We start from the raw sequence: 14,716 nt of genomic DNA, 5'->3' as shown, positions 1-14,716 counted from the left end.
TGTTAAAAAAAAAAAGGTAAATAAAAAAAAAAAAAAATTATACAAGTTTTTTTTTTTTTTTTTTTTTGTACCGTCACCAGTATCCCTGATCACCGCCACACCATTTATATGATTACGCTGTACTGCACTGGTGATAGTATGTAGAAAGAAGATTTGAATTTTTTTTTTGAACTTCTTCATTTTCCAAAAAATAACTTTAAAAAAAACCCGCCATGCCTCTAAATATATTGGACTGTCTAATTTACAAAAAGGGGTCATTTGGGGGATATCTGTTCTGTCCTGGCATTTTTGGTCCTCAAATGAAATAAGCCCTCAGTACATCAGGATTAATCAATTTTCAGATATATACCATAGTTTGTGGACTCTAGAACTTTCCCACAGACTAAATAACATACACCGATTTGGGTTATTTTCACCAAAGAAATGTAGCAGAATACATTCTGGGCTCAATTTATAAAGAACCTTCGGAGTGATCCATTGCAGGAATTTTAACCAACTTTGTTAGATTCCTACCTTTTGTTGCTGTAAAGAAATAGCTGCTTGTTTCACCAGACTGACCGCATATTCATTGTGAGAGGGAGGGGCTGGGTCATTATAATCAGCTGATGCACTTTGTGTGTTCTAATAAGGAAAGCTGCAGGGTCTGCATCCTTTCAGAAGCGATTGATCCTTTTAGCGTTTCTGACCCAAAATGTACAACTCTATTGCAGGGGATGCCTAAAATCTGACTTGTATCTTTAGTGCAGACTTCTGGGAATTTTTGGTGAGTGCAGGTAAATATTAGGCAGGCCTAGCTAGAAACTAGGCCTGTTTGTATTGATCTGTGTGGGCTGGGAGTGGCTCAGAGTAGGCTGGTGACTCGCAGATAGCATCACTTCTTGGTTACCTTCCTCTGGCTTCTAGAGCAGTGGTTCTCAACTCCAGTCCTCAGGACCCACTAACAGGCCAGAATTTAAGTATTACCTTGGGGAGATTCAGACTAGAATACTGCAATCACTGAGCAGCAAATTATATCACCTGTGATGTATTTCAGTTATCCTGCAAACCTGGCCTGTTAGTGGGTCCCGAGGACAGGAGTTGAGAACCACTGTTCTAGAGGATTCTAGAAGAGAGGAGGGGAAGAGAGGTGGAGCTGTCTGAAATGTCTCAGAGAGCCCTGACCAATCCCCATCTAGGATTGGTAGAGGGCAGGCCTCCTTGATATACCCAGGGTCAGCCCACCTGGGGGAGGAGTTGTTGGGTGGAAGAACTGAGGATGGACGGATCCCTTCAGGAACTCATGAGGGATATAAACAGGAGGCACAGAGAGGAGTCAGAGAGGACAGCGGGAGCTAGTACTGCCAGGCAAGTCTTCATGAGGGAACCACCAGTGTGTGCAGCCAGGAGGGCTGGTGAGTGACATGTGCTATCGGGAAGACTGGAGAGGCATGCCAGAGAGGACTGAGAGGAAAGTCTGCAAGCAAGTGTTGTGCTGGAGGAGACAGGAGTTGTAAAGTGTATATAATTGTCCCAAATGATTGAAATACAATCAATCAACCAAGTGTTAGATCTACTGGGCATCCCACATATTCCCATCCCTATCCAAGATCAAATCCCTGAATAAAAATACAAAAAAACAAGCAGATGGACTGTTCATTGTCTCCAAGGTGATTGGGAAGTGAATGCCGGGCTTGGCAGAGTGACAGGTGGACCACAACTTTCAGCAGCCCCTACGGGGGTACCGCTACACTAGCGGCATGACGACTAAAATAGATCATGTTGATTGAGAGAGCTTCCCGGAGTCCAGGCTCAACATGGATTGTTACAAACTCCCGATGGTGTCATACTTGATGACAACTAGCAAACGCAGAACACAAACATTGATGTCAGCTCAGCAAGTTGAAGCACACCCCCATCGCCAACCAGACAGGAAGCCATGCCAAGACACCTCATTGGCCAGGGATGTGGCCCGACTCTAGAGAGTGAGTACACTGTATGTAATCAGACTAAATTGAAGAGAAAAGCCAAGAGGAACTCATATGCCCCTATACCAGTTTTAGGTCACAAGGACTGAGAAATATGAAATAAATAGGAAAGTTGCCCCAGGAGTTAGATGTCTATTTTCCAATAGCTTTGAATTTATCAGGATCGTGTAACAACTGGGTTCTCAATGGGGCATCTCAAATTGCAGCACAAAACCACAATTGGGAGAAATAATGCAAATGGCTCCATTGTAAAATGTTGGTTGGCAGTATATTGTTCCTCCAAACGAGAAATAAAAGCGCTTAAAAAAGTACAATAAATAGAAAAATAGAACCCTGCGTAAGACAAATTTTTGATGCCCCCATCCAACTAATGCCCTTCACTTTCTATCCAAATGTGTCAATGAGAGAATCATTCTGCATGCATTAGGGTCAGTTAGATAGGGCAGTGGCCTCCAAATTGTACCTTGGGAGCTATATGTGGCCCTCTGCTTGCCTTTATCAGACTGTTGGGACACTATTCCTCCCACTGATACAAGGCACTATTCCTTCTTCACCATCAATGGGGCATAATTCCCATCACGGCTACCAACAACGGGGCACAATTCTCACTGACACCAATGATGGGACACTGTTCTTACCACTGACACCAATGATGGGGCACTACTACTTACCCCGATATCAACATTTGGGCACTATTCCTCCCACTGACACCAATGATGGCGAACCATTCCTTCCACTGACACCAACTATGAGGCACTATTCCTTCCTCTGATACCAGCATTGGGGCACTATTCCTCCCACTGACACAAATGATGGTGCACTATTGGCTCCTCCTACTGACCACAGGCATGGTTTTTTTTTTTACTGTAAAGTTCAGGGGGGATAGCTACTGTGATGATGCTTCTGGTTTACAAGCAAAGCTGTAGCAATATTAATCCCACTAATACCAAGGACGTTCTACTCCCACTGGCCATAGTCCACCCCCTTCAAAGTCTAAAGGATAGTAAACTGGCCCTTTATTCAGAAAGTTTGGAGACCCCTGAGATAGGGACATTTTTACAACCTCTCCTGAACGATTTAGCTTGACAGATAGTAACCCACGTTTAAAACGTCTGATTTGCCACGTTTACATGCCGCGTTTAGCCGCGTTTGCATTTAGAAGCAGTTAAAAAAAAGATTTTTTTTTTCAAAATAGCCAAACATGAAAAACCCCTATAAACGAATACGAGGCTAAATGCGAGTTACCGTTTAACGGCGTTTTGCGTCTGAACTTATTTTTTTGCCTTGAAAGAAAAGCCTATAAACGCAACTGCCTAAAAACGACATTAAACGAACCTGTGTGCATGTACACATAACGTTGGATGAGTTCAGGGGAAGCTGAAAAAAAAGCTGCCAACTGCCTCTGAACGTCTGTTTACCAGCAGCAGTGTACATGAGTCCTAAAGGTGGCACCTGATGGCTAATACCACTTCTGTTCTGGACCAGAAGCACAGTTCAGTGATCAAAAGATGACCCAACTGTACTTTTCAGTTTTCCTACATGTAAGCAGTGCATAGACCTACCTGACAGTGTCAACTATTCAGAACCCACCCAACCGCTTTATAATTAGACCCGTAAGTCTCAGGCTGGGTTCACACCATTGGCGCATGCGGCTCCCACCAGGGGTCCAGTGCGCCCTTGTTCACCGTTTCACGCCCTTGTTCACCGTTTCAGGTCCGATTTCAGACAGAATTTTTGGCTGAATTTGGACCTGAAACAGAACAAAAGACGCACAGGACTCCTGTGCAATTTCCTCCTGGAGCCGCACCGGAGATGTGTGAACCGGCTCCATAGAGAGCCGGTCAAAATCTTCTGTTATTGCGAATTGGATGCGGGTTCACAATGGTGTGAACCCGGCCTTATAGGGCACTTGTGCAGCTACTTAGGTTGCACAACTGGTATGTCCGCCCCCAAGTACATACTATATTCCATCTACATTAATAATCGCATTAAAATGGTTTATTTTTAGTAAGTTACTTTGCACTTTGTCTATTTCTTGATAAAGAATAATGTTCTTCAGCAGGGAACAAAGATTCCACATTAAAGCGGCGTTCCGCTGATTTTTTATTTTAAAGTCAGCAGCTACAAAATACTGCGACTGTTGACTTTTAAAATATGGACACTTACCTGTCCAGGGCGCCCGCGATGTCGGCACCCGAAGCCGATCTGTCCCTCGGCTCTCCGGTGCTGCCACCATCTTCGGTAAGGGAATCAGGAAGTGAAGCCTTGTGGCTTCACTTCCTGGTTCTCTACTGCACATGCGCGACTCGCGCTGCACATTCCCACCGGTCCATGCTGTCTCCTGGGACCTGTGTGTCTCCCAGAATACAACGGGGGGAAGTGGCGTAGATACCCACGGGTGGCTTGGGTATCTATGCCTGCAAGTGGGAGCAAAATACCTGTATTAGGTATCTGCTCCCCCCTCCCCCCTGAAAGGTGCCAAATGTGACACCGGAGGGGGGGGGGGGGGGGAGTATTCCGAAAAGCGCAAGTTCCATTTTTGGGTGGAACTCCGCTTTAATAAATATGCTCCCAAAATTAGTGTGTAAATTGCCTCCAGCATTGCTGCAGTTTCTTCTTGCTAGAGGCTGCAATTTTACTGAAGCCCAGAGCCTCCGAGTAGCAGTAAATTTTTAGGCTGTCAGCAGATCAGCCCCTAGTGCAGTAGTTCTCAACCTGGGGGTCGGGACCCCCTCGGGGGTCGAATGACGATTTGCCAGGGGTCACCAATCCTGGGCTGTTCGTGTAGCCCGCACCGCTCTCCCAGCCTTTTCGCAGCCGCTCATTCAGTTCACGGCATGGCTGGGGGGGCAGAGACTAGAGGTCAGCTGACTGGTGAGGAATGTGAAATGGGAGGGGCTGGAGGAAACCCTATCTCCTGATTTTGGCATAGGTGTCACTGCTGCGAGACATCACAAAGTCAGAGACACGGTGAGCAACACTACCTGTGATTATAGTTGCCATTAAAAGTCTGCACTACATTTCTCGGATCAGCAGAAGACCTTGATCAAGAGCACCTAATTTGGCTGATCAGAACTCCCCCCCAGCACTGCCACTCATCCCATTTTCCCCATCACCAAGGAGTAAGAGAAGGAATAAAAATGAAGAATACATGGAAGGGAGAGGAAAAGAGAGGGAGGAACAAAGAAAAAGGGAGAGAAAGAACAAGAAAGACGGCTAGAGAGAGGGATGGGGGGAAAAAAAACAAAACAGGAAATTACGATATAGAGAGATAAAAGGCAAAGAAAGGAGAACAAAGAGTGGTACATCCTAAAATGTACCATAAGGGGTTTTAATACTGTACAAGTGGGAGTGCTAAATGTCGGTGGGATAAGGGTGCAAATTACTTGTCTTGCCCTGGGTGCTGCCAACCCACGCTACGAAAAAATATTTTTCTGTTAGGGGTCCCCACAACTTGGGAAATGTTATCAAGGGGTCACAGCACTGGGGAGGTTGAGAACTACTGCCCTAGTGGCTCTGATTTTCGGCACAGTGCCAAACAATAGAAAGCAACTTAGCATGTGCAGAGCGGGGTAAGACAGTGTGTATTCCTGAACGTTAGGCACTTATTTTTATTGTTTTACATAGCTATACCTGAAAGGGGCCAGCCTGAAGTCATCTAGCACTTCAATCTCCTGGCTAAAGTTCCACTTTAAATACAAATAATGTGATTAAAAAAGAAACATACATAAAAATGTGGAAGTGGTGGATTGCATTGGATCTGAAAAATTGCAACAATGTAATTAATATGAGCGGGGGGGGGGGGGGGGGGGGGATATCCTGCTTCATGCAAGATGGCAAGTGGTTGCTTTGATTATTTGATATCCTGTGCAGATGAAATATCACATGACTGGATAACTGAAATGAATCTTTACACATGTTCACATTCTCATATCCTTTAGTAAACCATCCTCCATACGTCATTAAGTTTGAATTTGTAAAGCAATGGTTTCCAACTTTGTCCCTCAAGTACCCACAACAAGTTTTCTAGCTTTCCTTCACCTTGCACAGTTTATTTAAAACCATACCAATGGCATCGGAAATGCCGCCAGCAAAACTCCAATGTGAGCTTTTGGTCGGAAAATGCGACCGTGTGTATGCTCTATTGGACTTTTGCTGGCGGAATTCCAGCCAGCAAAAAAATTGAGAGCAATAAGGAGCCCCCACCTTTTGCAACTATAAGGGGAAACGTCGGCGGTAAAGCGCCGCTATTTGTTAGCGGCGCTTTACCGTTGTTTTAGGGGCACTTTCCGGCTGCTAGCGGGGCGCTTTTAACCCCCGCTAGTGGCCAAAAAAAGGGTTAAAAGCACCCGCAAATCGCCACTGCCGAAGCGCTGGCCACTGATTTCAATAGCAGGGTCATTTTAGGAGCAGAGCGGTGTATACCGCTCCCGCAACGCCCCAAAGATGCTGCTTGCAGGACTTTTTTTCCCATCCTGCAAGCGCACCGCTGCAGTGTGAAAGCACTCGGGCTTTTACACTGGGGTGGCGTTTTTCAGGCGCTATTCTAACTTCCACTCTTCAAGAAAGCTTCCCACAACATTTTGGAGTGTGTCCATGGAGACTTGTATCCATTCAGCCAAAAGAACATGTGTAAGGTCAAGTACCAATGTTGCATAAAAGACCTAGCTTGTAAACTGCATTCTAATCCATTTCAGAGGTGTTTAAAAGGGTTGAGGTCAGGGCTCTGTGGAGCAGTTGCGGCTGATGTTTTTTTGTTTGGGGGGGGGGGGGGGGCATCACATCCATTCCTGTGGGTGTGCACTATTGGAATGGACTGTATTTATTGCATGTACAGTTGTGTGAAAAAGTATTGGCCCTTCCTGATTTTTTTATGTTTTTGCATATTTCTCACTCTTAAAATGATTCAGATCATCAAACAGTTTTTTTTAATATTACACAAAGATAACCCGAGTAAATCCAAGATGCAGTTTTTAAATTATTTCATGTATTAAAAGGAAAAAAGCTGTTGAAATCTGCCTGGCCCTATGTGAAAAATGAATTGCCTCCTCCAATGCTGAATTGCGAATGAACTGTGATTAACCACAATATTTTGGAAAGCCAAGTTAAATTTCACTTGCCACACCCAGGCCTGATTACTGCCAGACCCATTGAATCAAGAAATCACATAAAATAGAAGCTGTCTGATAAAGTAAAGCATGCTAACAGATAACAATAAGCCACACATCATGCCATAATTTAAAAAAAAAAAAAAAATCAAGAACAGATTAGAAACAAAGTAATGTACATGTATCAGTCTACGAAGGGTTTCAAAGGCTTTGGAACTCCATTGAACCACGTGGAGAGCCATTATCCACAAATGGAGATAACTAGGAACAGTGGCTGGCCTACAAAAATTTCTCCAAGAGCATGACAACGACTTATCCAGGAGGTCATAAAAGAACCCAGAACAACATATAAAGAACTTCAGGCCTCACTGGCCTCAGGTAAGATCAGTTTTCATGATTCAACAATAAGACTGGGCAAAAATGGCGTCCATGGGAGAGTTCCAAAGCCAAAGCCACTGCTGACCAAAAAGAAATCTCACATTTACCAAAAAACATCTTGATTATCCCCAAGACTTTTAGGCAAATATTCTGTGGACTGAGGAGATAAAAACGTGACTTTTTGGAAGGTGTGCATCACGTTACATCTGGCATAAAACGAATACAGCATTTTATAACAAGAACATCATACCTACAGCCAGACATGGTAGGGGTAGTGTGATGGTCTGGGGCTGCTTTGCAGCTTCAGGACCTTGAGGACTTACCATAATTGATGGAACCATGAATTCTGAGCTCTACCAGAAAATCCTAAAGGAGAATATCCGGCCATCAGTTCGTGACCTCATGCTCTTGGGTTAAGCAGCAGGACAATGATCCAAAACACAACAGCAAGTCCACCTCCAAATGTTTCAAACAAAGCAAAATGTAGGTTTTGAAGTGGCCTATTCAAAGCCCCGACTTAAATCCAATTTACATGCTGAATCATGACCTTACACAGGCCGTTCATGCTGGAAAACCCTTCAATGTGGCTGAATTAAAACGATTCTGCAAAGAAGAGTCGGCCAAAATTGCTCCACAGCAATGTGAAAGACTCATTGCCAGTTATCGCAAACGCTTGATTGCAGTTGTTGCCGCCAAGGGTGGCACAACCAGTTATTAGGTTTTGGGGGGCAATTACTTTTTCACATAAAGCCAGGCAGGTCAAAACAGCTTTTTTTGCCTTAATAAATGAAAGCATCATTTAAAAACTGTATTTTGTATTTACTTGGGTTATCTTTGTGTAATAAATGACTCAGATCATCAAACAAATTTTATTGTGTGATAAACATGCAAATAAATAAAAAAATCAGAAAGGGGGCAAAAACTTTTTCACACAACTGTATAGGCCGATTTGCACAATTCTTGTGACACTATGGAGTTGATTTATTAAAACTGGAGAGTGCAAAATCTGGTGCAGCTGTGCATGGCAGCCAAACAGCTTCTAACTTCAGTTTGTTTAATTAAGCTTTGACAAAAAAAAAAAAATCTGGAAGCTGATGGTTTCTATGCAGAGCTGCACCAGACTATTTTTTCACATGGACTAAGTTATACAGTATATATTGTGCATGTAATGTTACACCTTTGCACATTTTTTTTTTTCTTAAAGGCTTTTGGTTTGGGCGGCCCTCGGGAGACCCAGGAACTGCTGCAGATAGCTACCCCCTTGCTGAAGTCTGGTGATACATATGCTTTCTTCATTGTGATTATATCTCCTTGTTTCTAATTACGGGATTCCTATATGTTCAATACTAAACGGCCATTGTGGATATCTGTGACGCTCAGAACACAGGTTGTCTTCTTTGGATTGCAGATAAGCTCACCTGACTTCATGTGAAGGCCTGGTAACATCATACCAGAGGCTGGCTTATCCTTTCGTGGTTCTTTGAATATTTGTCTCCCCTTAACCTAAATGGATGAGATGATAATGTGAAGTTTCAAGTCAGAGACGGCAGCCCTGAAGAAGCGGCTCGGACCGCGTAACGCGTAGGCTTTTCCTCAGATACCCGACTCACATTTTTATCTGGTTTTTATCTAAGACGGGCTAGTTTGTGGCCCTGTTGTTGTGTTGTATTTTTAATAACTCTTTGTAATAAAGATAAACTTTTTTTTTTATACATCAATAATGTGTTGACATAATATAAAGGTGGTATTGGATGGCTGGGGTACCCCGCACGTCGACGCTACGCCCAATGCGCCTGTTGTCCATTGACTTGGCACGGAAACGGTACCCACTTCATTCAAAGTCCCAGGGTGAATCCTTCGTTTTATTATATGTTACAGGGATAAAAGTGTGTTACTGGGGACACCAGACCTTTCCCCTTTCTTTGTATTGACTTGGCACGCAGACGTGATGTAATCCATCCGTGATCCACATGAGGAGAGGGTTTGAGCGCCATTGCCGAGTGACGCTTTGTGTCTGGGCGTTAATTCCCCCCCCCTCTGATTACGCAGCGTGACGTTGGCGGCACACCGCAGCCACCTGTGGCTATATAGGTTCGTATCTGGGTGGAGCACATACCATTTTCACCTCATACCCCAACACACTGGGTGGTCCACATGCTTGTCTCAGTTCAAGGTAATAACTTGTCGTTCATAGGTTCACCATTTGGTTTAATTGGCTACACACTATTCTCAGCTCTTTGACTTGTTGTTGTGGGCTCTATCTTCTAATGTTTTCACCCCCCACCCGGGTCTTGATACCATCACCTACCCTTCTTGATTTGAATTCCTCAATGCGCCTTGTGCAGCTCTATTTACACAAGTTTACTTTTACCAGATTCCTATTCACAGGAATATATTGGCACTATTATACCAATATATATTGTACCAGATGCAACGTCTAATTGGGGGGTCACATTATCACTTATGTCTTTTGCACTCCTTTTGCCTCAGTGCGGCCATAGATCTGCGGCCTCGGCTCCCTGGAGACGTTAGCTGTCCGGGGTACCCTAGCCATCCAACACCAGCTTTTTACATATCCAACTTTTTGTAGGTAAGAGTGTCTGAAAAATTATTCCACTTCCTCCTCTGCCTCCCCCCTTATTTCCTCCTCTGTGCCAACCATCTGTTCACTCTGCGATTTTTTTTCAATATAGATCGATACATATTGCTACTGCTCCTGATGAGTGGATATCTCCATGAAACGCGTAGAACCCCAGCCTTATGCTACACTATAGCAATCATGTGATTCTGAGACTGAATTATGGATTTTATTGTCCCCATTAACTCAGTTATGTTGATAATGAATTACAATGACGTTTTATGAAATTCCTATTATACTGTGAATTATGTTGTCATTATGGACAATAAATTGTGAAGATATTATTCTTGCTTGTTATGTTATTTCATTATTCTATGTATAAATTGTTTCAAATCCATTAACATGTGATTGCTCATTCAATACTTTTAGCTGTGCTTCATATAAAGTATAAACAAACTTCCTCTTTTTATTCTAACATAACAGGGATGGAGGCAGATGAACCTACCCACTCATTGCCTCAAAGTCCCAAATCCCCTCTCCCCCCTTTTTTTTTTATAAAAACACAATAAAATACATTTATGTTTTTGGTGGCAACATGACAAAATGTGGAAAATTTCAAAGCGTTATGAATACTTTTTCAAGGCACTGTACGCCACGAGCAGGCAGAAAAAGCCCTAAATCAGACTTTGGAGTAGTGTAAAGATACCAATCATCCTTTTTTGTGAATAGTAGTTACTCTTATACCTGCATTTTTGTGGCCACTTTTCAGCCAGCAGCAGATTCCAGAGCTATGTTCCTGGAACCACAAGAATTCAACAAATTTTCTGAATAACCTGATTCTTTGCACATCTGAGTAGCAAGATTCCTTCTTCCAAACAAATTCAGGAGAGGTGCAGTAAAATAATGCAAATTCTTCAGGCTGACAAGACGACGTAGCAATAATTTATAGGCAATAAGAAAGGCCCTGCAGGAATGACTTCCGCCTGGAACAGTTGAGGTGATATCACTCCCTGCACATGTAGGAACCTATATATAGTGGAATGAGTTGGTGCCTGAGGCACTAAAGAATCCCTTTCAAGTCTACAGGATTATAGCTAAAGCACTAAACTCTACACGTCGAAAACACTTTTTTTCTTTGGAATAGAGATTGTCCAACCATGCTGGCCTTACAAAGACGACACTCAGACCCTCTGGCAATCCCACATTTATGTGATTTGTACATCCAAATGTCTTGTACATGTAGGCAACCCCTATGGCAGGGAAATGCAATTAGCGGACCTCCAGCTGTTGCAAAACTACAATTCCCATCATGCCTCTGGGTGTCATGCTTGTGGCTGTCAGAGTCTTGCTATGCCTCATGGGACTTGTAGTTCTGAAACAGCTGGAGGTCCGCTAATTGCATATCCCTGCCCTATGACATACTATGAGGGTGTAATAGGTTTGTCAGTATCATCAGAGCTTTATCAGCACAGGTGATAATAGGAATAAAACGTTCCAGTCCCCTCATGTTAACGCTGAACCCCAGGGAAAGGAGAAATGCTCCCTTGTAGCAGGTGTGTGCCAACACTGCAAGGGTTAAATGACCATTAAAAACATTGTACTTACCAATCCTCTGCTCCTGTAAGCTCCCCTTCAGGTTGTAAGGCCAGTCCCAGCAGCCCCTTCTCTCCGATGGATGCACGTCCTCCAAGGTCATCAAGGTCAAGGCAGAGCCCCATAGCTTTGCATTGGTCATGAGGAAGCCAAGAGACAGCCCACTGCCAGAGTGCAAGGGAGTGGAAGAGAGCACCAGCTGCTGTGGGAATGATGGATCAGGTGAGGTATGCAAAATTGCTTGTTTTACCCCCTAGACCCAAATTTGCATTTAACCCTTGACGTTCAGGGGCAATCTGACTATAAGGGAGGATTTAATTTCTCCAGAGATGGGCTTTAATCTATTGGAGATCCATGAATGTCATGGTCCATGCTCTATACCAAACTTTTTAAACAAAGGGCCAGTTTACAGTCCTTTAAACTTTAGGGGGGCCAAACTGTGACTGTGTTGGGAGTAGAAGTTGTCCTGGCGTCATTGGGAGTAAACAGTGTATAATGGGGGAATAGTGCCCCATTGTTGGAGTCAGTTTGAGGAATAGTGCCCAATTGTTGGTGTCAATGGGAGATATAGTGCCCCATTGTTGATGTCAGTAGCAGGAATTAAATTCATTGTTGATGTCAGTAGGAGGAATAGTGTCTTGTATCAGTGGGAGGAAAAGTGCCCCAAAGAGCAAAGGGCAGAATCTGGTCCCCGGGCTGCAGTTTGGACACCACTGCTCTATACATGTAGCACTACCCCCCAAGAAGTCCCTGTAACTTAATCAGTTCCTTCTCAAGATAAGTGCAAAGGCAGCCAGGCACACAGCAACAGTTCACTTACTCTGGCTAAGTTATCAGTCTAGGGCAGTGGTCTCCAAACTGTGGCCCAGGGGCCGAATTTGGCCCTTTTCCTGCCTTATTCCGGCCCTGGGGGCACTATACCCTCAACTGACACCAATAACGGAGCACTATTCTGCCCACTGACACTATTGATGGAGCAACTTTCCTTCCACTGGCACTGTTGACAGATAGGGCACTATTGCTTTTACTGACACCATCAATGAGGCACTATTCCTCCCACTAAACCCATTGATGGGACACACTTCTTACTGCCACTGACGATGGGGCATTTTCTATTCCCACTGGCCACAGACTGGCCCCCACAAAGCCTGAGCAACAGTGAACTGGCCTTTGGTTTAGAAAGTTTGGAGACCCCTGGTCCTGGGGATGTCATTTCAGGACACTCAAACTTGCTAAGCCTCCCTGAACGGTCTCTATGCAGGAGCAGATATTGTTGGCAGAACTTCCTTTTTCAAAAACTATCCCACACAGGAGTACCACTGGCTCTTTCACCCAAAGGAAACCACACACAGTCACTAGGACCCTGAGCTCAGGTCAGTACTCACAATGTCACAGGAACATTGCATGCCTACTTCCAGTATCCAATACATACCTTTCAGTCAGGGTGAGAAAAAAATGTACTTTCAGCTTTAATTCAAGGGGGTTAAACATAAATATCCATTTTTATACACAGTCCCCCCATTTTCATGGGCTCAAATGTAATTGGACAAATGAATATAATCATAAATAAAATGTTCTTTTTTAATATTTTGTTGAGAATCCTTTACTGGCAATGACTGCCTAAAGTCTGGAACCCATGGACATTACCAACGACTGGGTTTCCTCCTTTCTGATGCTTTGCCAGGCTCTAACTGTATCTGTCCTCCGTGGTTCTTTGTTTTGGGGCCTTTCTGCCTTTAGTTTTGCCTTCAGCAAGTGAAATGCATGCTCAATTGGGTTTAGATCAGGTGATTGAACTGGCCATTGCAGAATATTCCACTTCTTTTCCTTCAAAAGCTCCTGGGTTGCTTTTACAGTGTGTTTTGGATCATTGTCCATCTGTACTGTGAAGCACCATCCAATCAACTTTGCTGCATTTGGCTGAATCTGGGCTGACAATCTCTCTCTAAACACTGCAGAATTCATCCGGCTGCTTCTGTCTTCTGTCACATCATCAATAAACACCAATGACCCAGTGCCACTGGAAGCCATGCATGCCTATGCCATCGCATTGCAAGCTCCACCATGTGACCACAGATGACGTGTGCTTTGGACCATGAGCTGTTCCAAGCCTCCTCCACATTTTTTTCTTCCCATCATACTGGTACAGATTAATCTTAGTTCCATTCGTCCAAAGAATGCTTTTGCAAAACTGGTCTGGCTTTTTTAGATGTCGTTTGGCAAAGTCTAATCTGGCTTTGCTATTCTTCAGGCTTATGAATGGTTTGCACCTTGTTGTGAACCCTCTGTATTTGCTCTCGTGAAGTCTTCTCTTGATTGTAGACTTTGACAATGATACGCCCACCTCCTGGAAAGTGTCCTTCACTTGTCTGGATGTTGTGAATGTGTTTTTCTTTACCATAGAGAGGAACCTGCGATCATCATCCAACACTGCTGTCTTCCGTGGATGTCCAGGCCTTTTTATGTTGCTGAACTCACCAGTGCGTTCTTATTTCCTCAGAATGTACCAAACGGCTATCTCTCTGATGGATTTGTTTCGTTTTTGAAGCCTTGCAATGGCCTGTTTCACTTGTATGGACAGCTCCTTTGAACACATGATGTAGGTTGACAGCAATAGATTCCAAATGCAAATACCACACTTAGAATCAAGTCCAGACCCCTTACCTGCTTAATTGACGCAGAAATAATGAAGGAGTAGCCCACACCTGGCCATTAAACAGCTTTTGATTCAATTGTCCAATTGCTTTTGGTCCCTTGAAAAAGGGGGGGGGGGCTGGCTATTAAGAGCTGTAATTCCTAAATCCTTCTTTCGATTTGGATGTACATACCCTTAAATTGAACCTGAGAGTGTTCACTTTCAGTCCATATCCATTATATAACTATAGCTTGAATATGTTTTGGTAAATACCTGAAAAAACTAAAAAATTGTGTATGTGTCCAAATATATTTGGACCGGTTTGTGCTCTTCAGCCACCTACTGGGCACACCTCCCAAGGGACTGGCTGAAGTTCCATAAATATTCAGACTGCTTATTTGACTTTCCAGCCCACTCTGGTCTAGAAATATCTAGAATATAGGGAGAAACAATCAAACTT

General features: G+C 43.7%; 1 protein-coding gene across 2 annotated transcripts in view; it reads right to left on the bottom strand.

The window, feature by feature from the left end:
• Window positions 1–14,716, bottom strand: part of ADAMTS17 (ADAM metallopeptidase with thrombospondin type 1 motif 17) — a 407,931-nt gene that overhangs the window by 238,709 nt on the left and 154,506 nt on the right. The gene's annotated exons all lie outside the window — the stretch shown is intronic.

The sequence above is a fragment of the Aquarana catesbeiana genome, linkage group LG03, assembly GCF_042186555.1.
Source record: "Aquarana catesbeiana isolate 2022-GZ linkage group LG03, ASM4218655v1, whole genome shotgun sequence".
Lineage (NCBI taxonomy): Eukaryota > Metazoa > Chordata > Amphibia > Anura > Ranidae > Aquarana > Aquarana catesbeiana.
Note: the sequence above shows the minus strand (reverse complement) of the source record. Positions and strands in the feature narration are given on the sequence as shown.